The following is a 24993-nucleotide window of genomic DNA, read 5'->3' as shown; positions in this document are numbered from 1 at the left end:
CACTTTCAACAGATCCCATCTGAGATGAAGGAAAATGTACTTTTTCTTCATTTACAAAATTGAGGTCAGTTATTAAAAAAATCCTGCCAAAACTTAATAGATATACTCATTATTACTTTAAATATTCAACAACATTACAGTCCACTATGAATTAATTTGCTTGAATATTCTGTAATTTCAAAGAAAATATAAATGAAATTTTTTTTCTTTTGTAGATAAATCACTTGAGACTAGCCCTTTCTCTTCATTCATTATATCATGCAGCTGAATAATAATGTGACTGAGTTCATTCTGCTTGGATTGATACAGGATGCACTTAGAAATAAATTAGTGTATGTCATATTCATATTCTTAGTTTTTTATTTAGGAACATTACTGGGTAACATGTTTATTGTTGTTACCATCAAGACCAGCCAGGCACTTGGGAATCCAATGTACTTTTCTATTTATCCTTATCTGATACCTGCTTTCTACTACCATTGCCCCTAGAATGATTGTGGGTGCCTTTTTGAGGAAGCCCACTGTTTCCTTCTGTGATTGTATAATCCAAATCTTTTCATTGTGTTTATTTGATAGCCTGGAAGTCTTTATCCTCATCTTTATGGCTGTTGACCACTATGTGCCCATCTGTAATCTCCTGCACTGCATAACCATCATGAGCGACTGAGTCAGTGGTGTGTTCTTGGTTGTAGACAGGATGGGATTCTGTGTGCATTTTTAAATCAGATTTTTCTGATCTTCAGTCTGCCTTTCTGTGGTCCCAACATGATTGTTCACTATTTCTGTGACTTGCAGCCATCGTTGTAGCTTGCTTGGTCAGACACTTATGTAATAAACCTTCTCCTGGTGTCCAACAGTGGGGCAATTTGTATGGAGAGTTTTGTCGTCTTCCTCAGGTGCTCCTATGCTATCATGTTGTATTCACTGAGAAACCACAGTGCTGAAGAAAGGAGAAAAGCCCTCTCCTCCTGGATTTCCCACATTACCGTGGTCATATTATTCTTTGGACTTTGCACATTTATGTACACATGCCCTGCAAGTACCTTCTCCTTGCATAAGATGATAGCTGTTTTTCACACAGTTGAGATGGCTTTTGTTTTGTTTTGTTTTCTTTTCTTTTATTTTATTTTTCATATGTGCATACAAGGCTTGGTTCATTTCTCCCCCCCTGCCCCCACCCCCTCCCTTACCACCCACTCTGCCCCCTCCCTCTCCCCCCTCAATACCCAGCAGAAACTATTTAGCCCTTATTTCTAATTTTGTTGTAGAGAGAGTATAAGCAGTAACAGGAAGGGACAAGGGTTTTGCTGGTTGAGATAAGGATAGCTATACAGGGCATTGACTCACATTGATTTCCTGTGCGTGGGTGTTATCTTCTAGGTTAATTCTTTTTGATCTAACCTTTTGGCTTTGATTAACACTCTGATTTACACACTGAGGAATGCAGAAGTCAAAAAATGCCATGAAAATGTTGTGGAGCAAGAAATTATTCTCACATAACCTAAGATGAATGGAGTTTTGAAACCATTTCTTCTTTATTTTGATATACTAGAAGTCAATCAAGAATACCATTTTTTTTGTCTTACTGCATTGGGGTACAGGGATATAAAATTCAAAGGGATTTTATATCACATTATCTTGGGGTATGACCATTATTTCCTTCAGGAAGAGAGACTTGGTGAACACATCCACCAGTTAGTTTGATTCTAGTTCATGTAAAAGAATCAACATAATGCTGCATATTGGTATGGAAGATCTATGGCAGAACATTGTTCACTGCTGTCCTCTGGTTCACTTTTCTGCCTATTATTTTCACATGTAGATTTTACCTAGTGTTTCCACTGAAACATTTCTTGTAAATGTACAGCATTTCTGTTTCTAATTGTCCTTTCATATGCTCATATCAAAAGAATGACATATTTTCTCTTGGCCAAATACTTTATTAGTTACTTGAGCCTCTATGCAAATATTTGCATGGAAACTGTAAACAAAATTAATAAACATAGAAAGTTAACCCTCTTCAGGAGTTCTTTGATCTTAGGCAGAATTTGTTGGCTTTTTTGCTAATATTAGTACTCCTCTTCTAAAATGTACTTTATGATCAAAATTGATCCCTTCTAATTTTAGGGCAAGGCAATAAATTATCTAGAATTGTACCAGTTTTAGTTGTTTTCTTTATAACGTGTTCATTATCATTGCATCATACATGACCCAAATGCAGGGGGATATAGTCATGTGTACTTGGAGCTGAGTCATATTAGTGAATGTTGAGTTGTTTATAGAATAATATAAAGAAAGAACTCACTCATAGGAGGATTTTTAGGCTTAATAATAAAATTGATTGCCTGAAGGGGGAAGGAGACATGTTGCATGATGAGTGAATAGTTGAAGCACAGTCTACTTTTCCTTCCATGTAACTATTCTGTGAGGTACTGTAATGGTGGGAACAAGACAAAATGCATTTGTCAAAAACATAAATCTTCCAACTGGAAAGGGTAAGTCCTTATATAATATGTGAATTTCACAAAAAATTTGATACTGGTCATCAGTTATAACAAATGTGCCATATTAAAGCAAGATGTTATAGTAAGGCAAACTGTGATTTACACAGTGCAGGTATTAAGGTACTCCCTATACTTTTCGGTATCATTTTTGAGGGAACCTTAATGAGTATATTCAATAAACTCTATTTAAAAAAGTCATGCCCACACCAGAAGGTTCAACTTTACCTTATCATTTTTTAAAATGTAATTTGAAATTTTGTACAATTTCTAGTAAAAATAAAAATTTTAGTGTTAAACATCAATGACTTGAAACTCCTGACAATTTACCATAATGTACTTCACAAATACAATTATTAAGCACACAATTTAATATTTTATACTAATAATTTGAATTGAGAAGTACTAAGGAGTAATAAGAATTAATTTCAAATGTTGCTACAAATAATAAATAATTTCCCTTAAAATATTAGCTATATTCCATGGAATAGTGTTTAATGGGTTTTTTCTTTTCTTTTTTAAAATACTTGTTTCTTTTCTTTTTAACCTGAGCCATGTAGATGTTTTGCCTCTTCATCATTCTTCCAGTCCTTTTTGCAGTGAGGATTTGTGAGAAAAAAATCTCACTTTATGACTGGGCCATCACAGAATGCAATCCTCTTATTTGTGCTTCCCCACACAGCTGAAGAAGACAGTTGTAGGCAACTGGGCCCAGCCATTTGTTGAAATGGTTCTCATAGAGGGTTTTTCTAGGGATGGACTCAAACCATGCTTCTTCAGATCTCTTTCTTATAAGTAGCTAGAATTATAGGCTTGAGCCACCATACTAGCCTGTTCTTAGCATTTTTAAGTTCATAAAATGTTTGCTTTCTTCCTTATCTTTGTTTTGACACATACTAACTTCACAGACATCTCATTTTAAATGAATACACAAAAGGATACAATTTTGTAAATATTTGAATACTCCTAAAATAAAACAAATCTATTTATATGAACCAAAATACAGACAGTACAATATGACCAAGAACGTCTTGGAGAAATGAGAAAAATACACACATAGACCTATCTCTGTAAATTACTAGGGACAGTTCCAAATCATCAAGGATGTAGAATTCAACACCATTTACCAAATGATACATAAATTTAACAACAGCACAATATGCATTATTTTCACCTGCCTAAAAAACTTGTATCAGAATAAATCATTATATGGGTCACAAAATATATGGCTAATTAAAAGTTAAAAAATAAACTACATTTCAACTACAATATAAATAAACTAGAAATCAGTAATGAAAAGAAAATGAGAATAAGTAAACTCAGAAATAAGTAATCACTTGTTGGTACAACCTGTAGAACTGCACAATTCAGAAGAAATTATGCACTCATGTGATGAGGAATCAATAGACTCTTAAGTCCCATGTAAGTGGGTAACAAGACCTGATAGGGAGAAATGGAAAATCAGAAAGAAAAGACAAAAATAGAGAAAGTTAGGATCAGATGAACTACATGCTCCTGATGAGAGATGTGAGTCTGGAACTATTCCAGCATGTTTATTTTATATGTTAAGTACAAGGAAGTGAAAGCAGGACAATATTCATGCATCAAGGCACATCAGCAGTAAAGGTATCTGGAGGTCATCAGAGTGAGGGAGATCAAGAGGTCTCATGAGGAAGTCACGGGATGTTTATCTTCTTGCTCTGGGGAACAAATATGAAGATGTGGTTAGCTATTTTCTAGGGCTGAGGTCAGTATAGAGCTCTGGAACTTTTGGAAGAAAGCTATGCAAACTCTTGGTGCAGGAAAGCTGTGCAAAATCCTGTGGTCCTGAGCTGGGAAACTATGGCTGTGCCAGCATTGCTGGGCCTACGCCAGGAGACCAACTCTTTGCCTGGCTTCCAGTCCCCTACAATAGATTATACATACTCATAAAATATTTCTTAAAATTTCAGTGTTGAGAAGAGAAACTGTGACTCACTCAGTCCGTGAATGTATGGCTATATCAAATGCACTAATCTATGGTAAAGAACATTTCTAGAAAAAAAGGAGAAAAAGAATGGTGCAAGAAACATAAAAAGGAACATTTGAAATATTTCTATCCTTGATTATGAATGTCAGTCACCCCATGAAAGAAAAAAAGGAAGCCATACATAGGTACATTATATTTTAAAAGCTGAGAGATGGATGTAAACATGATATGTTCATATCAGGCAGATAAAATGTAATGTTGTACCTTATTATGTACAGTGGAACAATGATAAGAATGCTGATTCCTACCAGAAATGGTGGCAGTTATCATAAAGCTCACACATTTTATTAAAAAAAAGTCAATGCAGAATCACACATTAAGTGACATCTACAGAAACTCTGCAGATAAAGATAGGAAAACATTCCCAGTCTCCAGTATTCCTTTTTAGTAAATATTAAGCTGTATATTTTGTTGAATATTTTATTTAAATGGAAAATGAACAGCAATTATTATTAAATTATGTGCCAATATATCCATCCAAAGGTTAATTTTAGAGTTACCCCCACAAGTTCAAACATGATTGTTCTATACAAGAAACTATGAACTTTACTGATCTTTGCATTTTCAGAAAAACTAGGGACTTACGTGTCTAATGTCATTTTCTTATCCTTTTTTTGGGGGTCTCAATAAAATAATATCACAGTCAGCCATTTATGTTGAAGGATGTAACTTTCCTAATGAAAACTCTAAATGTAGAGAGATAAACTAAACCCTAGTGGTCATTTTGCTGTAAAGTCAATGTTTAAATTGTTTTTTTGAAAAGTAAGATAGTACCTTATTGCTTGAAATAGACATTTGTCAAATAGTTTAGACAGAAGAACTTTGGAAGGCTAATATAATGATCAAGAGCTGCACTTGTTTCACATTAAATAGGTGGTGGAATACAGTGATTGTGAATATGGAATATGGTGCTAAGTGTTCAGCTCAGTGGAAGAATCTTGCTAGCACAATACAAACCCCGGGTTTAATGCCCACTATCACAAAAAATTAGTTCAAGAATCAGACTGTATCAATCCAAATTTGTTGTTATCATCTTATGGGGTTGGAACTTTAGGAAAAGTACATCAGTCTTGGCCTTTGGTCTTGATCTGTCAATTAGAAGTGGAAATACATCTTATTTTGTTAGATTTTCATGAAGATTACAAAAAAGTGATATGCATAAAAAGCTTGAAAAGATGAAAGTTTAATATTTCATCATAAAATTGATTTCTCAAAATAAAATTAATCAAATTGCTTCATTACTTATAAAATATCATATTTGAAAGTGAGAAAGTTTAATTTTTAAAGCTAGTCATGTTCTTTTTTTCCTGCTTACTTGAAACAACTTTTAAAAATTTTTACTGTCACATTGAATCTCAGTAACAACAAAAGATTTGTTCTCATTGATGCTTTCACAATGTTGACAATATACAGTTTAAAGGATAAACAAAGTTGAAAGTATATCTGTCCTAGGGATTTCCAAACTGTCTTCCAAATATAATGGGTTCTTACAACAGTTTACCAAGAGCTGTAAAGTTGACACATTATGTGGACAAATTTAGCAGGTGAAGCTGGGCATGGTTTCAAGCCTGCAATCCTAACTACTTGGAAAACAGAGATAGGAGAATTGGAAAATAAAGCTAACACTGGCAAGGTTAGAAAGACCCTATCTCAAAAACAAAGTAATCACCAAAGTGCTTGGGGCATAGCTCAAGTGGGAGAGTGTGCAAGACCCTGGATCAAATATTAAGTACTACAAAAAAATCATATGGGTAAAATAATCTTTCTTCTACCCAAATTCTCTGACATTACATTCTTTTTAAAATTAGCATGTACTAAGTCTACATGTAATGAAAGTCACTGTGCTATTTGTACGCATACATAGAGTGTGTATGCATGAAATCAGGGCAATTCTAAATTCCCTCTTATTTCTTAACTTTTGGAGTCTTCATCTTCTGTTTTCTTGATTGTCATAAAATATACATTGGGTTATAGTGAATTATAAAACTTAAAATTTGCTGTTTAATGGCAGAATTTATAAGTGTTTGTTTGCTACCCATTTTCCAACTTTCCTTCTTCATTCTCTGAATTGTATCTAATATCTTCACATATATGAAACTTGACAGAATGTTAAGTGCATTGCTAATGCTTAAAAATGAAAAATTGGAGTTGATGGGAAACATTTCCTAGGATCATAACAATTTACATCATTGATGTTAAATAGTCATCTGGTAGGAACATAAGAAGAGGTGATCATAAAGTGGGTCAGATTGAGTTAATTTAACTTGGCCTCTCATATTTGTTGAATGTTTGAGTAAGGAAGAAATAAGACATGAAGAAATTCCAGAATATCATTTACATATTTAACATCATCTTACCAGGGAAAATGCATTCCTACAAGACCTGACACTCATACACTTCCTACTTAATACTTTATTTCTACTGAATGGTGGAAGCGATTGGAGAAGATAGGGTTTAGAGCCTGGCAGTATTGAAGTTTGATAAGAACATTTTCTCTTTGTTCAATTTGAACACTGAATGATTAATCTAGTTTTCCCTTCTCTCTTATTTTTTTCCTTCCTACATACTGTCCATCATTGTTTGTACACACACATTCAGAAGACAGTATTTAGAGGACAGTTATTAAAAACAAAGTAAAGTTCATGGGAAAGACATAGTGGGGTGATCTGCACATGAAAATATGGTTAAATCTGTGTGTCACTTGGGAATAGCAAAAGTAAGAAGTGAGATGCAACTAGACATCTCTTAGAATGACCAAAATTCAAAACATTGACAACTGAAAACCTGATGAGGATGTATAACAAGAAAAACTTTTATTTATTGTTGTTGCAAATATAAAATGGTACAAATCGGAAGACAGCTTGGCAGTTGTTTATAATGTCAAACACACACTTCCCAAATATACTAGACATTGTGCCCCTTAGTATTCAAGATAAATAACTGGGAGGATATGCACAGGAAAACATGTTTACAGAATTGATATTAACTTTGTTTACAATTTCTACACATTTGAAGCATTGAAGATATTCTTCAGTAGGTACACTGTGTCCTGTGGGTAATGAAATATATACAGATGGCCCCTGACTCACAAACAATTTAATTATAATGTTTTTTAACTTTATAATGGGTTAATTGGAATTTAGCTCCATCATAAATGGAGGAGCATCTGGAATGCGGGTGGTTCAATTCATGTTTTTTTAAAAACTTTATAATAGGATTATAGGGTCATAACTTCATTTATATCAAAAATCATCTACACAGCACTATAAAGAACTGAGCTATCAACCTATGACAAATGCATGGAAGAAACATAAATATGGAGGGTTGGCACCAGTGGGAAGGGGGAAGTGGTGTTGAATGGGGATAAGAGGAGGGAATTTGTTGCAAAAAATGTGTACACCTGTATGTAAATGCAATAATGATACCTGTTGTAAGTATTTCATGAATGAAGAACAGATGTATAAAGGGGAGTAATGGGGGGGTAAATTCAATTATAATATAGTTAATACACTGTAAGAACATTTGTAAATATTACAGTGTACCCCCAGTGGGCACAAGGATAAAGGAAAAACACCACAACAGAAAAAAAAGGTTAAAAAGATAACTTGAAAATGTTATATATTTTATGATTCCAACTATCTGTTAACAATGGGTGAAAATGGTGTATTCACATACTTGGTGGGAGTGAAGGTGCTTACAGTCTCTAAGGGAGTAATGTTAAACCTATAATAGAATAACTCCATGGAGACATTGACCCAGAGATTGCATTTCGTAGAGACATAACCACTCACAAAGAAGAGAACATTGCATAAATTTCACTGGTGCTGAACGATAGCTAGCCACTTCAATTTTTATCATAGTAAATGAATAAACCAAGGCAGTGTTATGAAAATATTAATATAAAGGAGACACATGGCATCAATCCATACAACTGTTTCTCAAAATGTTGCAACTTTAAATCAAGATTGCAATATAGTAAATACGCTTTGAATTACATTTTCATTTAAAATATATGTATTCCAAAGACACACTTACTGGCAAATAAATGAATCATCTTTTGAAGACTATGTACAAAAACATAATGATTGTAGTCTCTGAGAGGTCAATTTGCTTTCTTGGCATTCCAGATGGAAAATTTGCTTTAACATATACAATTTTGCAAAACATGAACTGTGCTGTAGTTATAGTGTGTGAAAAATAAGGTTTTTAAGAAGTCTTACCTTTAGGGAGATTGGAAAATGACATAGATGTAAAAGCTTTTGCCATAAGACACTGTGAACAAGAGTCTGGATAACAAAGAAGAGTCTTCTTATAGAAGAACAGAGGGGAGAAAGAGAACTGAGAACTACAAAAGAGGGACAGGACAGCTGAATAATATTGCAAAAATGAGAGTAACTGAGTAAATTATGAATCAGTTTGTAATTTCATCCCTGGCTGCAGCCTCAGTTCCCCCAGCAGGGAGGGGAAGATAAGGCGTCTACCTTGAGAATCACAGAGAATTTTGATGCCAGAGCAAAAATCATTTTGAAATAATCAGCATATCTTGAGAATTCTCATAAATGCCAAAAACAGGGACTCACTTCACCAGGGACCAAAAAAAAAGCAACTGGCAAATGGAGGAGAAGCCACAGCATTCAGCAGGAAGCTGCTCTTGAATAAGCTGCGGCAGAAAAGTCTCTGGGAACAGATGATGAGAAGACTCCAACCATAGAAGACAAGTAGAACAGAGTCCATTGTGTGTCCCAGAACAAAGAAGCTGACTGAAGTGTGCTGCAGCATCTTCAGTGGCTGTGACAGCTGTAATAGAAACAGCTGAGGCTGCGGGACTAGGTCCAGTGAAAGCTCTTTGATGGGGTAGAAAATCCAGGGGCTGTTGTGTTGTGTTTCCAATACCATTGTCAGGACACCCACCAGAGAAGTAATCTGACAAAAGTCTGCTTTGGGAGCAAAAAGGCAGACTGCAAGTGGAGGGGATCTGAGACGGGGGGAAGATATAAGTTAAGAAGGGATGGTGCGAGACTTGACAGTTGAGGACACAACTCCAGAAGACTTCACCAAAGATCGAATTTAGACCTCCAAGTACTCTCCTCTCCCCACCCAAACTGGAGAAGGAGCATCAGGCTGTCAACAGACACATTCCATAGGCAAGTTTCCAGTTATGCTGACACTTAGTGGACTGAAAGTCTTGGACACTAGGGGATTAAAAAAAAAGAAGAAGAAACAAAAAACTACCTATTCAGAAGAGCATTAATACATTCTGAATTTAATCTTAAGTTGTTCTTGTTACTCTTATGTTTGGGATTTAAAGATATCTTGCACATTTACTTTATGTTCTTTTCCATACATTCAAATTGAGAAATTTTTCATTCTCTCTCCCCTAATTTCTCTTTTGCTCTGCATTTCTCCCTTCCTATTCTTTGCAGTAATCATATGAGAGCTCCAAAACCTGTCTTTCATTATTCAATCATAATCTATTGCTTCTCTTTTTCTTTCCTATCATGCTCCCAATTTATGCTTTCCTTTTGTCTGCAACCAAAAGTGCTTTGTAGTTTGTATTTTTGACTTTCTCTGCTTATCAACCCATAATCCTCCTTTATCAATCTTTTGGTGGATAGATTGCCAGAGTTTTGCAACTTTGTTTTGCTTATGTTGGTATGTTTGTTCAATTTTCTCTATTTTTTTCCCTTCTCCTTATCATCTTAATATAAACTCAGCCTCCTCTTCCTATCCCAGTCTGTTTTTTATTTAGCCTTCTGTTATCTCAATTGTCACCACTTTATGACTCATAGAACTAAATTTCTTATATTACTCACAAGATTTATGCACCCTTTCTCCCTCCAAGTGTGGAAACATGAAGCAACAAGGCAACAGTTGTCCTTCAAAAAGCCAGCTCATAAATAAGAACCTAAACAATATTGAAGAGAAGAAATAATGACTTAAAAAAATAATATTAAGAATGTTTGATGAGCTCAGAGGAGATGTATAAGTTAATGAAGGAAATCAAAGTTCATATGAATAAACAACTAACTGATCTCAAGGAGAATTCAATTAAAAGGATGAATGAAATAAAGAAGACAATGCAATATATGAAAGAAGAAATTAATGAATATATATAAATCCTGAAAATTAATCAAATTAAGTTGAATAGCTCAATATCCCAAATAATATTCTGAACTGAAAATCTGACTTACAGAATGGAGCAAGATGAAAATAGACTCTCAGTAGTGGAAGAAAAAAGTAGAGGAATTGGCTCAATCAGTCAAAGAATATGAAAAAATCTTTGCATAATATTAATGGGATGTGCAAAGCACCTGGAACACCATCAAAAGACAAAACTTAGATGTCATGGGCATAGAAGGAGGAGAGGAGATACAAATGAATGGCAGAGATTACTTATTCAATAACACAGTAGACACAGGGGGCTTTCAGGACACACATAGGCAGGATCTGAAAAAGAAACATCCCTAGGCATATTATAATTGCAACCCTCAATACACGGAACAAAGAAAGAAAATTGGAAACTGAAAAAGAGAAGGGAGAGGTCACATATAAAGGCACAACCATCAGAATTACAGAAGATTTTTCAACACACAATTTAAACACAAGGAACACATGGAAATATATATTTTAAGTTCTAAAAAAATAAAACTCAATCTAAACTAGTCTATGCATCAAAACTTCAATTCCTAATTGAAGGAAAAATGAAAATCTCAAAAACAAACAAATGCTAAAGGAATTCATGACCACCTACTTAGCAGTGGGGAGGTGAAGTCTCAGCCAGAAACATAGAGGAAATAATAAACTGCATTAACCATGCAGATTAGCTAACTAGGAATGGGGGAAAATAAACAGCAGAGAAATTATAGAATGACTCAAAATACTTCATATTTATGAAGATTAACATGGAATATTAATGTCCTCAGTTGCCCAATCAAAACCATAAAAAAAGGTACTTGGGTCAAAGTACCTTTGATTGAAAAGTACCTAAGATTGAAGCATTCGTTGATTATAAGAAACATATCTCACTGGCAAAAGCAAGCATTAGCTTAGAGTGACAGGGTAAAAAAAATGATCTTCCAAATAAACAGACCCTAAAACGGTCAGGAGTAGCAATACTCATATTTGACAAAACAGACATTTTAATCAGTTTAAACAGAATTTTAATCAGTTTAAAATTAGTCAGAAGAGGCAATGAAGGTCAGTCCATAATAATAAAGGGAAAAATTCATCAAGAAATAGAACAATTCTTCACATATATGCCTCAAACCGTGGTGCACCCAATTACATTAAAAAAAGCACAGAAAGACACCAACACAATGATAGTGGGGGACTTTAATACTCATTATCATCAACGGACATGTCATCCAGACAAAAAAAAAAAAACCAGAGAAAAATCCGAATTGATAAACACCATAGACAAAATGAAAAGTGACATCTGCAGGCTATTTCATCCAGCTATTGCATAACACACTTTCTTCTCTGCAGCTCATGAAGCAGTATTCAAAATAGGTCATTGTAAGCCATGAAGGAAGTCTTAACAAATACAAGGAAAAGCCACACATTTTCTCTCATATGTGGAATATAGTCCTAACACAAATACAAGCAATACTATGAAAAACAGGTTATGCCAAGGGGAAGTCACCTATGAGAGGAGTGTAAAAGAAGAAAATTAAGAAGGTGAATATAATTGATGTACTTCCTATTCACGAGTCAACATAGAATTTTTAAAACTGTTGAAATCACCATTAGTAGGGGACTTTGGTAGAAAGGAGAAAAATAGGAGTGAACCAGTTGGGGTTATAACGCATATATACATGAAAATGTCACAAGCAAACCAATGTATAGCTATCTTAAACAAACAAAAGTATCATATTTTGGGGGAGGTGGGCAATAGTGGCTCATGCCTGTAATCCTAGCTACTCCGAAGGCAGAGATCAGGAGGATTGTGATTTGAAAGCCAGCCTGGGCAAATAGTTCTTGAGAAACTATCTTCAAAACAACCATAACACACACACAGCTAGTAGTGTATGCCCTTTGCTAAAATCCCAGTATCACAAAAAAAAAGAAAGAAAAAAATTGTCATTTTTTTTTTACAAAACTGGAGAGAAGGAGAGCAGAACAGGTCTTGTCTAGAGGCTTGGTAGCATAGGAAGGGAGAGGATGTGGGAAGAGACTGCAGGAGGGTGAAGGGTGAATATGGTACAAATATTGTACACACCTGTATACCAATGGAAAAAATGAGACCTGGTGAAACCATTTCAGGAGTGTGGACAGGGGAAATAAAGGAGAATGATGGAAGAGGTGAATTTATTTTCAATATATTGATACGTCACAATGTAACCACCATGGAAGTAATAATAATAAAAAAGAAAACTGGAATAACTCCCTGAATCATACCTGATTACAATGAAATAAAACTAGAACTCAAAAACAAAAAATCTATACAAAATATTCAGTCACATGATGACTGAACAAGACATTGTAAAATGACCCATGAGTCATAGAAGAAACAAGGGAAGAAATCAAAATGTTTCTAAAATCTAATAGAAATTAAAACAAAACCTAACTGATCCTATGGGATGTAAGAAAGGTACTATTAATGGTAAAGTCTATAGCAATGTGTGCCTACATTAAAAAAAAGGCAGACAGATCTGAAATAAATAACCTAATGATGCAACTTCAGTTTTAGAGAAATAAGAACAAACTAAACCCCAAACTAGCAGATGGAGAGAAATAATAACTATTAGGGCCAAAATCCATGAAATTGAGATCAATAAATTTACAAAAATCATCAACAAAACAAAAGGATTCTGACTACCAGGAAAAGGGTACTACTCCAAATTAATAAAATTAAAGATAAATGTCAGGATATCACAACAAATACAAATGAAACTAAAAAACAAATATTGGAATGCTTTACAACTCTACATTCATGTAAACTGGAAAATCTAGAAGAAATGAATAAAATTCTAGATGTTTTTATGTAACCAAAATTGAGCAAAGAGGATATAAAGCACCCAAATAGATCTATAATAGGCAACGAGATTGAAGCAAAAATAGTCTCCTGACAAAGAAGAACACAGGACCCAATGGATTGATTCACTGATGAATTCTACCAGATCTTTAAAAAAGAAACAGTACCAGTGATGCACTTAATTTTACAGAAAATATAAAGGAAAACTAATAAACTGATCTGTAAAGTCAGTATTAGATGCATTCCAAAATGCAACAGAGATAAAATAACTGAGAATTATAGACCAATATCTTATTGAACATAGAAGCAAAAATTCACAATAAAACACTAACATATCAAATTCAACAACACATAAAAACCTAATACACCATGATCAAATTGGTTTCAATCCAGGGGTACAAGAATGGTTTGACATATACAACTCAATAAATGTAATAAAGCATGTAAATAGAAGCAAGAATAAAATCACATGATCATCTAAATATTTGAAGAAAAGTCTTCTAAAATAGAACATCATTTCATGGCAAAATTTGTAAGAACACTAGGAATAGAAAGAATGTAGTTCAATATAATAAAGGATATATATATGTATATATATATGTAATAAAGGATATATATATGTATATATATATAATAAAGGATATATATGCATATGTACATATGTATTTTATATATACATATTTGATTAAACTAAATAAAGTAAAATTGAAATCATTTCCACTAAAATCAGGAATGAGACATGGGTATTCTCTTTTCCCACCCTTGTACATTATAATTTTGTAATTCCTAGACAGAGAATAAGGCAGAAAGATGAAATAAAGTAAATTCATATAGGAAAGAAAGATGTCTTTGAAAATGACATGATATTATACCTAAAAGACTCTCAAAGCTCCACTAAAACTCCTAGGTATCATAATCCCTTCTTAAAGTGGCAGAATACAAAAATCAATAGAAAAAAGTCAGCAGCTTTTCTATATATAGACAATGAACAGACTGAGAAAGCAATCAGGAAAACAATCCCATTTACAATAATTTCAAATAATAAAAAATTTAGGAATATATTTAACAAATGAAGTGAAAAATATCTTCAAAAGATTCTATAAATATCTGAATAAAAAAATCAAGGAATACATTAGACTAGGAATGACATTCCATGCTTGTGTATCAGCAGAATCAATGTTGTGAAATTGTCTGTACTACTAAAAGAAATCTACTTATTCAATGCAATCCCCAACAAAATTCCAATGACATTCTATCCATGGCTTAGAAATTCAACCCTAATGTTCATATTTATCACATAAGACCTCAAAGAGCTAAGGCATTCTGAGAAAAATAACAGTGCTGATGTATCACAATATCTGGTTTCAAATTATACTACAGAACCATAGCAATAAAAGCAGCATGGTATTGGCACAAAAACAGACACAAAGACCAATGGGACAGAAGAGAAGACCAAGACATAAATCCACACAGTTATACTAATTTGATTTCTGACAAAAGAGCCCAAAACATACATTGGAGAAAAAACAGCCTCTTTAACAAATGGTGCTGGGGAAATTTGATAGCCACATGTAGGAGACTGAATCTAGATCCTTGTCTTTCAACCTGTACTAATATGAATGCCAAGTGTATCAAACACTTTAGTTTTAATGCTGGAACATGAATTCACACCCCAGTATTTCTCCCTTTAAGGATACCTCTCCCAACTTCAGGCTGTTCAATGCACAAAGGAAGGACTTAGCTATTTTATTTCAAAATCCTCTGGTGTCTCCACCTTTCCTGCTGGTGTTATACTAGCATTTGACTAAATTGGTTTAATGTATTTAATGTTACTTGTGGGGGACCCAAGATGGTGACTAGAGGCCAGAAGCAGCTCCAAACCTTCTTGGAAGCTGCAGACCAACAGGTGAGCAAATAAGTGGCATGCAATATTCCCACAGCTACTCCTGGGATAAACCATCATAGCCCCCTGGGCAGACTGACCACAACACCACCAAAAAAGCTGAATAATAAACAAGGAACTGAAAAGGAACATGAGCAGAGGGGGCATGTGCTATGAGTGCACTGGAAAAGAGGGGAGGAGCAACAAGCTGATCTCCATGGGAACGTTCAGTATACCAAGACAGAAGGGCCAACGGTGGGCAAGTGATAAGCCACTGCCTGAAATAGGGCATATAGTGGTCCACAAAGCTCATCTCCTGAGCCAGTGAGCAACATCCAAAGTCAAATGATGTTGCAAAATTGAAAAACAGTCAGCAAACCAGCAAACATGATGACAGCAGAGAGCTGGCTGACAGATCTCTGACCTTGCCACAGAGAAAGGGCACGAGGTAAAGAAGCAACCCCCATTAAACCAACACAGTAAAAACCCAACTCCAAAGCAGGACAGCTAGTGGGCAACAGAGCTGATCTCTGGAAACTGAGGACAAGCCACACCTCACTGAGGGAGGAGCTGACTAAGCAGCTGACTCTGAAAGACAGGAAAAAAAACTGCGAGTCTCTCCGATCACCTGGTGAGACTAAGACAGAGCTTCTGTTTAAATATGAAAACCAGGACTGGATGCTGAAAGAGTAAAACCAGAACTGCTAAGACTGAAATTCTATTGCTTCTAAACGTGGAATTTTTTTTTGTGTGTGTGTTTGTTTTGTTCCCTATTGGTTTGTCCCCAGACTCTACCTGTTGATTTCTTTGGTTCTCTTTCTTTTCTTCTTTTTCTTTTTTTCTTCCTTTCTTTCTTTTATTAGTTTTACTATTATAAATTAGCTAATACTAAATTAAAACAGACCAGGGACAGAAACAGAACTAAAGGGAATGACGGGAAGATGAAAAGGGGATGGAAACCATTTCCCCCACCAAAGCAAATTAATTCAGGTTTCAGAGGGAAATGAAGAAAGAGTTCCACACTCCAACAGAACAAAAATAAACTATGCAAAGGAACCCAAAGAGGCTCAGAAAAACAAGCTGAAAGAAGAAATCTTGCAAGTAATCTCTGAGAATTTCACAGGGATGTTACTAGACATGATCTACCAAAATGTACAGGAGGCACTCAAGAAATTCCAAGACAACAAAATAAAGAATAAGAGAAGACACAAAAGTAAATAAATGAACTCACAGGAGTCCTAAATAAACATCAAAGTGAAACGGAGAATACCATAAATAGAGAGATAACTGAATTAAGGAAGAAAATTGACAATATTAAAGAGGAAGTGACACAAGATACAGAAAACCTCAGAAAAAAAGAATGAAACATAAATACAAAATACAATGGAAGGCCACTCCAACAGACTAGAACAAGCAGAAGACAGAATTTCAGAACTTGAAGATGAAATGGAAATTAGAGAAAAAACTGAAGAGCTATTAGTAAAACAACTCAAAACCTGTGAAAGGAATATGCAAGAACTCACTGACTCCATCAAAAGACCAAACATGAGAATCATGGGCATTGAAGAAGGAGAAGAGGTGTAAGCAAAAGGAACTTGTAATATATTCAACAAAATAATAACAGAAAATTTCCCAAATCTAGAGAAAACTATGCCCTTTCAGGAGCAGGAAGCATCCAGGACACCAAACAGACTTGACCAAAATACAACTTCCCCACAACATACTATAATTAAAACATCAAGCACAGAGAATACAGAAAGAATATTGAAGGCTGTAAGAGAGAAAAAGCAAATAACATACAAAGATAAACCCATCAAAATCGCAGCAGATTTCTCAATGGAAACCTTAAAAGCAAGAATAACATTGAGTGAGGTCTTTTGGGCACTGAATGAAAACAACTTCAACCATATGGTACTCTACCCAGCAAAACTATCGTTCAAATTAGATGGAGCAATAAAAGTCTTCCATGATAAGCAGAAACTAACACAATATATGACCACAAAGCCACCATTACAAAAGATTCTTCAAGGAATTCTGCACACAGAAAATGAAAGCAAACAGAACCATGAAAGGACAGGTAGTACCAAACCAAAGAAGAAGAAAAGACAAGAAAGTAGAGAGTGAAATTGATTCAGCTGCACACAATCAAACCCTTAAACAACAAAAACAACTAAATGACAAGAATCACCAAATACCAATCAATACTAACACTGAATGCAAACGGAATTAATTCCTCCATCAAAAGACACCTTTTAACAACTCGATTAAAAAGGAAGATGCAACAATCTGTTGCTTACAGGAGACTCATCTCATCAACAGAAACAAACACTGTCTTAGGGTGAAAGGCTGGAAGAAGTATGACCAAGACAATGGCCCCTGAAAACAAGCTGGAGTAGCAATACTTATTTAAGACAAAGTAGACTTCTAACTGACATGGATTAAATGAGATAAAGAAGGACACTCCATACTAATAAAAGGGGAAATACACAAAAAGGAAATAACAATTATCAACCTATATGCACCCAATGTCAATGTACCCAATTTCATCAAACATACTCTGAAAGACCTAAAATCATTTATAGACTCCAACAAAGTGGTAGTGGGAGATTTTAATATTCCCCTACCAGAAATAGATAGGTCATCCAAAAAAAAAACTCAATAAAGAAATTCTAGAACTAAATCACACCATAGATGAAATGGACTTAGCTGATGTCTACAGATATTTCATCCAACTTGTACACAATATACATTCTTCTCAGCAGCCCATGGAATCTTCTTCAATAGAAATAATCCCATGTATTCTATCTTATTACAATGCATTAAAACTAGAACTCAACAATAAAAACAACAATAAAAAACATGCAAACAATTGGAAGCTGAGCAACACATTGCTCAATGATCAATGGGTCATTGATGAAATAAAACAGAAAATTAAAAGGTTCCTGGAAGTTAATGAAAATGAAAACATGACCTACTGGAACCTAGGGGACATAGCAAAGGCAGTCCTGAGAGGAAAATTTAGAGCCATGAGTGCATATTTTAAAAGGATAGAAAGATCTCAAATCAATGACCTAATACTACATCTAAAATACCTAGAAAAACAAGAACAAGCAGAAGAAAAGAAATAATAAAAACAAAGGCCAAAATGAATGCAATAGAAAAAAAGTAAAAAGAATCAATGAAAGAAAAAGCTGGTTCTTTGAAAAAATAAGATTGACAGACTCTTGGCAAAACTGACTAAAATGAGGAGAGAAAAAACCCAAATCAGTAAAATCAGAAATGCAAAAGGAAAAATAACAAGAAACACCAAGGAAATCCAGGAAATCATCAGAGACTATTTTGAGAAACTATATTCTAATAAATTTGAAACTCTTGAAGAAATAGACACAGTTCTATATATTTATGACAGTCAAATTGAACAAAGAGAATATTAGTCAGCTGAATAGCTCTATAAAAAAAATGAAATTGAAACAGCGATAAATTCTCCCAAAAAAGAAAAGTCCAAGACCGGATGATTGTCTGCTGAATTCTATCAGACCTTTAAAGAAGAACTAATACCAATCCTCCTTATACTGTTCCATGAAATATAAAGGGAGGAAACACTGCCTAACTCATTTGAAGAAGCCAGTATTGCACTCATCCTAAAACCAGACAAAGACACCTCCAAAAAGGAGAAGTATAGGCCAATCTCCTTAATGAACATCAATGCAAAAATCCTCAATAAAATTATGGCAAACCAAATCCAACAACACATCAAAAAGATCATTCACCAGGGATGCAGGGGTGGTTCAACATATACAAGTCTATAAATGTAATAGAGCACATTAATAGAAGCAAAGACAAAAACCATTTGATCATCTCAACAGATGCAGAAAAAGCTTCAGCAAGATCCAACTCCACTACATGATAAAGCTCTAAGATAACTAGGAATAGAAGGAACATATCTCAACTTGTAAAGGCTATATATGACAAACCTACAGCCAACATCATAATTAATGGTGAAAAACTGGAACCATTCCCTCTATAATCAGGAATGAGACAAGGGTGCTCACTATCCCCACTCCTATTCACAAATCTGAGACTAATCCAGAAATAATTTTTATTAGATTCATAATTCACAAGCCTTATTCTTTAAATCTTTTTTGAAAACAATGTATATATATATATATATATATATATATATATGTACATATCTACACTGTAGTTTTATGTATGTAACCAAGAATGAATCATTGGATGACTTTCCCCCAATTTATGTCCCAGGCATCTTTTCCCTCCACACATAATATAGATCAAGTTGAAATGATTTCACTTTGTTTTTACATACTTAATGTACAAAAAATTCACCATTTTATATGCACATTAGGTGATTTTTGATAAATGTATATACTTACACAATTTCTACCACAATGGCAGTTGATTGTAAATTTTATTTATTTATTCCAAGAACTTAATTTTGGCTATGCAATCTCCTCATTTTGCATGCTATTTCTTGGCTTTGAACTCAAGATCTTCCTGGCACAGCCTCCACAGTGCTGGGGTTTAGCTATGTTCCACTATGCCTGGCTACATGTTTTATTTTCATCTTTGTTAGAAACAATGAAAACTTGAATACAAAACATAAAAGTGCAATAAGAATTATTGTGTCAACACAATTTCAAGAGTTTCCCATCATACTATTCCTACTATAAGCAGGCCTAGCTGGGAAACCACTGCTCCACAGGCAGAATATTTCTCTTCCTCCTCTCTAGTCAGGAAAGAAAGAAAGTGGGATTTGAACTGGCTTCAACAGTGTCCATTACACTTTGTAACCTCACCAGCAGGACTGGAGTTCAATCTTCCAGCCTTCCACACTCAGATCATTATAATAATTCCCTGCTCTCCTGATGTCTGGTTTTTCTCCTTAATTCCACTCCTCATACTGTATTTAGAGTTTTTCTAAAACTCAATCTAACTTCATGACTCCCTACTTTAAAAATAATTTCAATGTTTTCTCCATATTCCTATGATTAAGCTTTAACATTACTATAAAAATCTTTTGGATGTTTCCATTCCTACTCTCCAGTTTCATGACTTACAATTTACCTTCATAGTGTCCATTTGTTGCCTGATACTTGAGGTTTCAATAAGTAACTTAAAAATGTATTAGCATAAAATAGTTGTACAGGGGGATACATAGTGATATTTACTTATGCACTTTCAGTATATCTTAGTTAGATTTACCCCCTCCACTATTATTCTCTCTTGCCCCCACCTCCTTCTTAGAACTGTTTAAACAGGTTTCATTCTTCTATTTTGATGTATAGATACAAAATGCATCCAATACATTCACCTTCATTTCCTTTTCCTTGTGCCTACCCACCTCCCACTGGTATCCACCCCAGAAATTAATGTTTGAATGAGTGATGGATTAATGACCTCAGTCATGTTGAATTGACTAGGTATCCTATATACTCTTCCTTAATACACATCCAATATTATCTACCTGTATGAATAATGTTTTGGCCCAAACACTTGCCTATCTACTACTATCCCTTGTTTTATTTATGGGTACCACTTTTGAGGTCTTTTCATCTAAGAATGTTTTACCCTACCCATACTCCAGGTATTCTTCTCATGTACCTTTCCAGTTTGGTTTCATAGCACCCTGTCTGTCTTCCACTGATAACACTAAACAGAGTTTTTGTGATTCTCTTAATGGATTTTCAGTTATGTAAAGGAACAATCTAGGTGTGTTTTTATTCTTATCTGTAGCAAGTATCAATAGTCCTTGGACACAAATGTAGGTGTTTGTTAATGAGTAAGATGGAAGAAATGAGTAAAACTTTTATCCTGAAACTTGTTTGTGCACAGGCAGACTCAGATATTGCTAAAAACAGCATTTAATAATGTAATAGAAACACAAAATAAGCTAAATTAAGGGAAATATATAAAATAAGAATTTCACATTCATGGGATAAAAGTTCTTCTAAGTAAGGAGACTGTGTGCAATATTTGTCCAGGGCTTGAGAAACTCATTTGCAAATTATTTCACATTCTTCAGTTTTAATGAGAGTAAAAAATGAAATTCCCCTTAGAAAAATTCTCTTCTGATCCTAATCAGAAATATGGTTACATTCCAGTTTTATTTGAAGTTTATTTTATTGAATTTAAATATATTTACAAATTGGTATTGCTTAGTACTATTCCATAGTGACTGGGCTATGAATCCCAGGTATCACTGTAATGTGGTGTCTTGTGTGGTTTCTGGTTAATTTCAAAACACTCTGAGAAATGTGAAAAGAAGCATTTGGAGGTAAGTATTTTAAAATGGCTGCAATTACTTTGATGCCTTCGTTGCCTTAGTTCGCAAACAATCAACAGTGCGCTTTCACAAGTAGATTAATATTGGTAAGAAGAAAGATGTTCCCTAATGACATTCATCATCAGGGAAACTGCTTCACTGGTCCTCACTTTGGTGTTATGCCATGCTATTGACATGGCACTCAGCTTTCTTTAAAACAGGAGTTCAAATAAAGAGCCTCACATGTGTGTGTGGTATGTACATGGAATACAATACTCATTCAAGAGTGGGTGATTTTCAAACAAGTCTCTCCAGGTGATTTGCTTCTAAGACAAAGTCTTTCCATCAAAAGAGATAATGAATTTCTGGGAGAGAAAGCACAGCTACAAGAACCCTTTAAATAGCTTTGTAGTGCAAGATGAAAATGTGATTTTGTTGTAGCAAACATATCCAGTTGCAAGATGCATCATGAGTAGGGTGATTTATCAGAACTATTTTCCTCTAATCATTCTACCTCATATGCCACAGGATCAGAATCACTGAACAAGGGTTATTTATCCACATAGTATCAAGGAAATCCTTTCTAAATTTAAGTACCAAGTTGTGAAAACATTTATAAGCTTCAGAAGGAAAAATAAGATTTACACTGATTCAGCTATTTCTTTAACAACAGTCAATTTGATGTTGAATTATCTGAGGTCTCTTTGCAAGTGTATCATACTGACAGTTTCTTGCTAACAGCAGAGGTCACGCTGAAGATGGGATTGAAATGAAACCCTATAACTACAATTTCCAGCAGCTAATACTAAGGTATGTTTCTCAAAAGTTTTCTTTCTTAGTAATTATTATTTTCATATGTAATAATTACTTTTCAATATGTCAAATATAATCATAAGTAATTTTATCCTCATTCAAATTTTTAAAAATATTGTTAACAAATATCTTAATTTTACATTGGACCATATGAGACTCATAGACATGAATCAGTTTATAACATCTAACTGTGTAACTCAAGGAACCACTGTTCTGTCATGAGATTCTTCCTTTAATAATCAAGACTAATCATGAGTATGAACACAAAATTGGAATTAACCATACACACACACACACACACACACACAGCCCAAAGACCTATAGATGAATGCAAAGTGATATAATTGTCAGGTGCTGAATTGTAGAATAAATATGGGGAACTCATATTAGATTAGGTGCTATAGACAACATACGTCTTGTGGTTTCCTTGAAAGTTATATTGGTCATGATTTCCTCTAAGCTTATTTCAGTTTATTTCTCTGTATTAATATTCAAGTTTTAAATTCTGATTATATATAGTTTATAATCATAAATGAAAGCCCACATGTGTTCCTAGCTTATAGTGTATATATTCAGATAACAATAAAATTTCAGAGCAATCCATGAGGTAGTGTGCTCATTTGATAAGCAGATGTTGATGGGGATGTATGAACTGCCAGGAAATGTGCTCAAATTGAAAAATTATAAGTGAGAGAACCATGATTCTCATTTGTCCTTTTTATTCTCAAACATATATACTTCATCACTATTTCAGAGGGGCACAGAAAAATGAAAAACTACTGCTTTCAAAAGTTTTCAGCAGAGATCTGGAGATCATAATTCATAATGCTAATTGAAATGGGAGACCTAGCTGGCAGTCCAAGACAAAGAAACCCTTCCAATATTACAGCAACAATACTCATTTTCTTAATCTTTACTTGGATGTTCAAATGTATCATTATGTGTTTGCATTTCTTTTGATAAATTGCTTTATATAAAGTTGCTTCTGAAATAGATTTAAAGTAATTTAAATTGTTATGATCATACGAAAAGGAATTACTAATTCGACAAGGTTACAACTGGAAAATATGGGCATAAGAATTAAGGCTCAGAATTCCTAAATTTCAGGACATTTAGAATATGAAATTTAAGAATATAAAATTTAGGAATATGAACAATAAAAGTAAATAAATATGGATAAGAATAACCTGAGACATATGCTTGGGCCTGTCATTTGTAAATTGTATCCATAACTTCTATGTCGTTATATAACTTGTAATATAAGTTTACAACCATCTACACTTTACACTAAGAATGAAGTCAGCAAGTATCTGCTAAAACATTTAGCATTAAGGGACTGTTAATATTAATGTTGTACTTAGTCTGAGGTCATTTTTCTACATCTAAATTTTATGAAAATATACCAACCACAAGGTTATTATACATATTAAAAGGAATTACATGGGTAAAGCACTTGGTACCATGCCACACACTGAAAATATTTTTATTATTGATTATTACAGTTATTATATATATACTCTTTAAGTATTATGAATTATTTTAAAGTGTTCTTCTATTATTTCATTACCTTTCCATAATTATGACCCTGACAATCCTTACATAGCCTACTATGAACATTGTAAAAACTGGGATTTCAGACTGTTTCCAGTTTTACTAAGCCTTTAATTGGCTTCATTCAAGATATGGAAAGATGTTTCTTTACTCAAATATAATCCAACAGTCACCTTTCTTCAAATTCCCTGGCAGCCTTCACTAATACTCTCAACCACCTTTTATAGCTCCTCATTTCCTATGAAAAAAAGGCAAAATTCCTTTGCCATACAATGATGCCTTAATAGTGGGTTTATCTGTATGTTCATCTTTCTCCTTCTGTTGTTCTCTTATGTGGCCATCTTGTGCTCTCTGAAGACCCACAGCTTGGAAGGGAGGCACAAAGCCCTATCGATTTGTGTCTCTCACATCACAGTGGTCATCTTATACTTTGTACCCTACATGCTTGTGTACCTGAGACCTGCTGCTACTTTACCCAGTGATAAAGGAGTTGCTGTACTCTACACAATGATAACTCCCATGTTAAATCCCTTAATCTATACCCTCAGAAATGACCAGATGAAAACTGCCATTAGGAAAATGTGGAATAAGAAAATCCATTCAGTTGAAAAGTAAATGTGTCTAAAGCCAAACATTCATTCAACTGAGGAAAAGATAAAAAGGCTATTGTTGATGATCTCAGGAGGGAGTAATTACAAAACAAAGGAAAAATAAAAGTATAATTCATAGATTCTGTGATGAAGAAGGCAGTGATAAAAGTGGGCAAATATATAGTGCTTAAACTGGGACCACTTTTAGATTACTTGAAAATTATAAAAAATCATGTCCTGTTTTGCTAGCTTTATCCATTCTAGTTGACTTATACACATTTCTTGTGACTAAGATAAGTAATTATAAAAATGTTGATACTGAGGAGTAACATCTCTTACACTCCAGAGAGGGAAGCGCAGTTTATATCTC

At 34.2% G+C, this 24993-nt stretch overlaps 1 pseudogene; it reads left to right on the top strand.

Moving 5' to 3' along the window:
* The first annotated feature begins 258 nt into the window (after positions 1 to 258).
* On the top strand, positions 259 to 24648 carry LOC109676683 (olfactory receptor 4C16-like; annotated as a pseudogene).
* The last annotated feature ends 345 nt before the right edge of the window (positions 24649 to 24993 follow it).

The sequence above is a fragment of the Castor canadensis genome, chromosome 1, assembly GCF_047511655.1.
Source record: "Castor canadensis chromosome 1, mCasCan1.hap1v2, whole genome shotgun sequence".
NCBI classification, from domain to species: Eukaryota; Metazoa; Chordata; class Mammalia; order Rodentia; family Castoridae; genus Castor; species Castor canadensis.
This window is presented reverse-complemented; position numbering and strand designations above follow the sequence as displayed.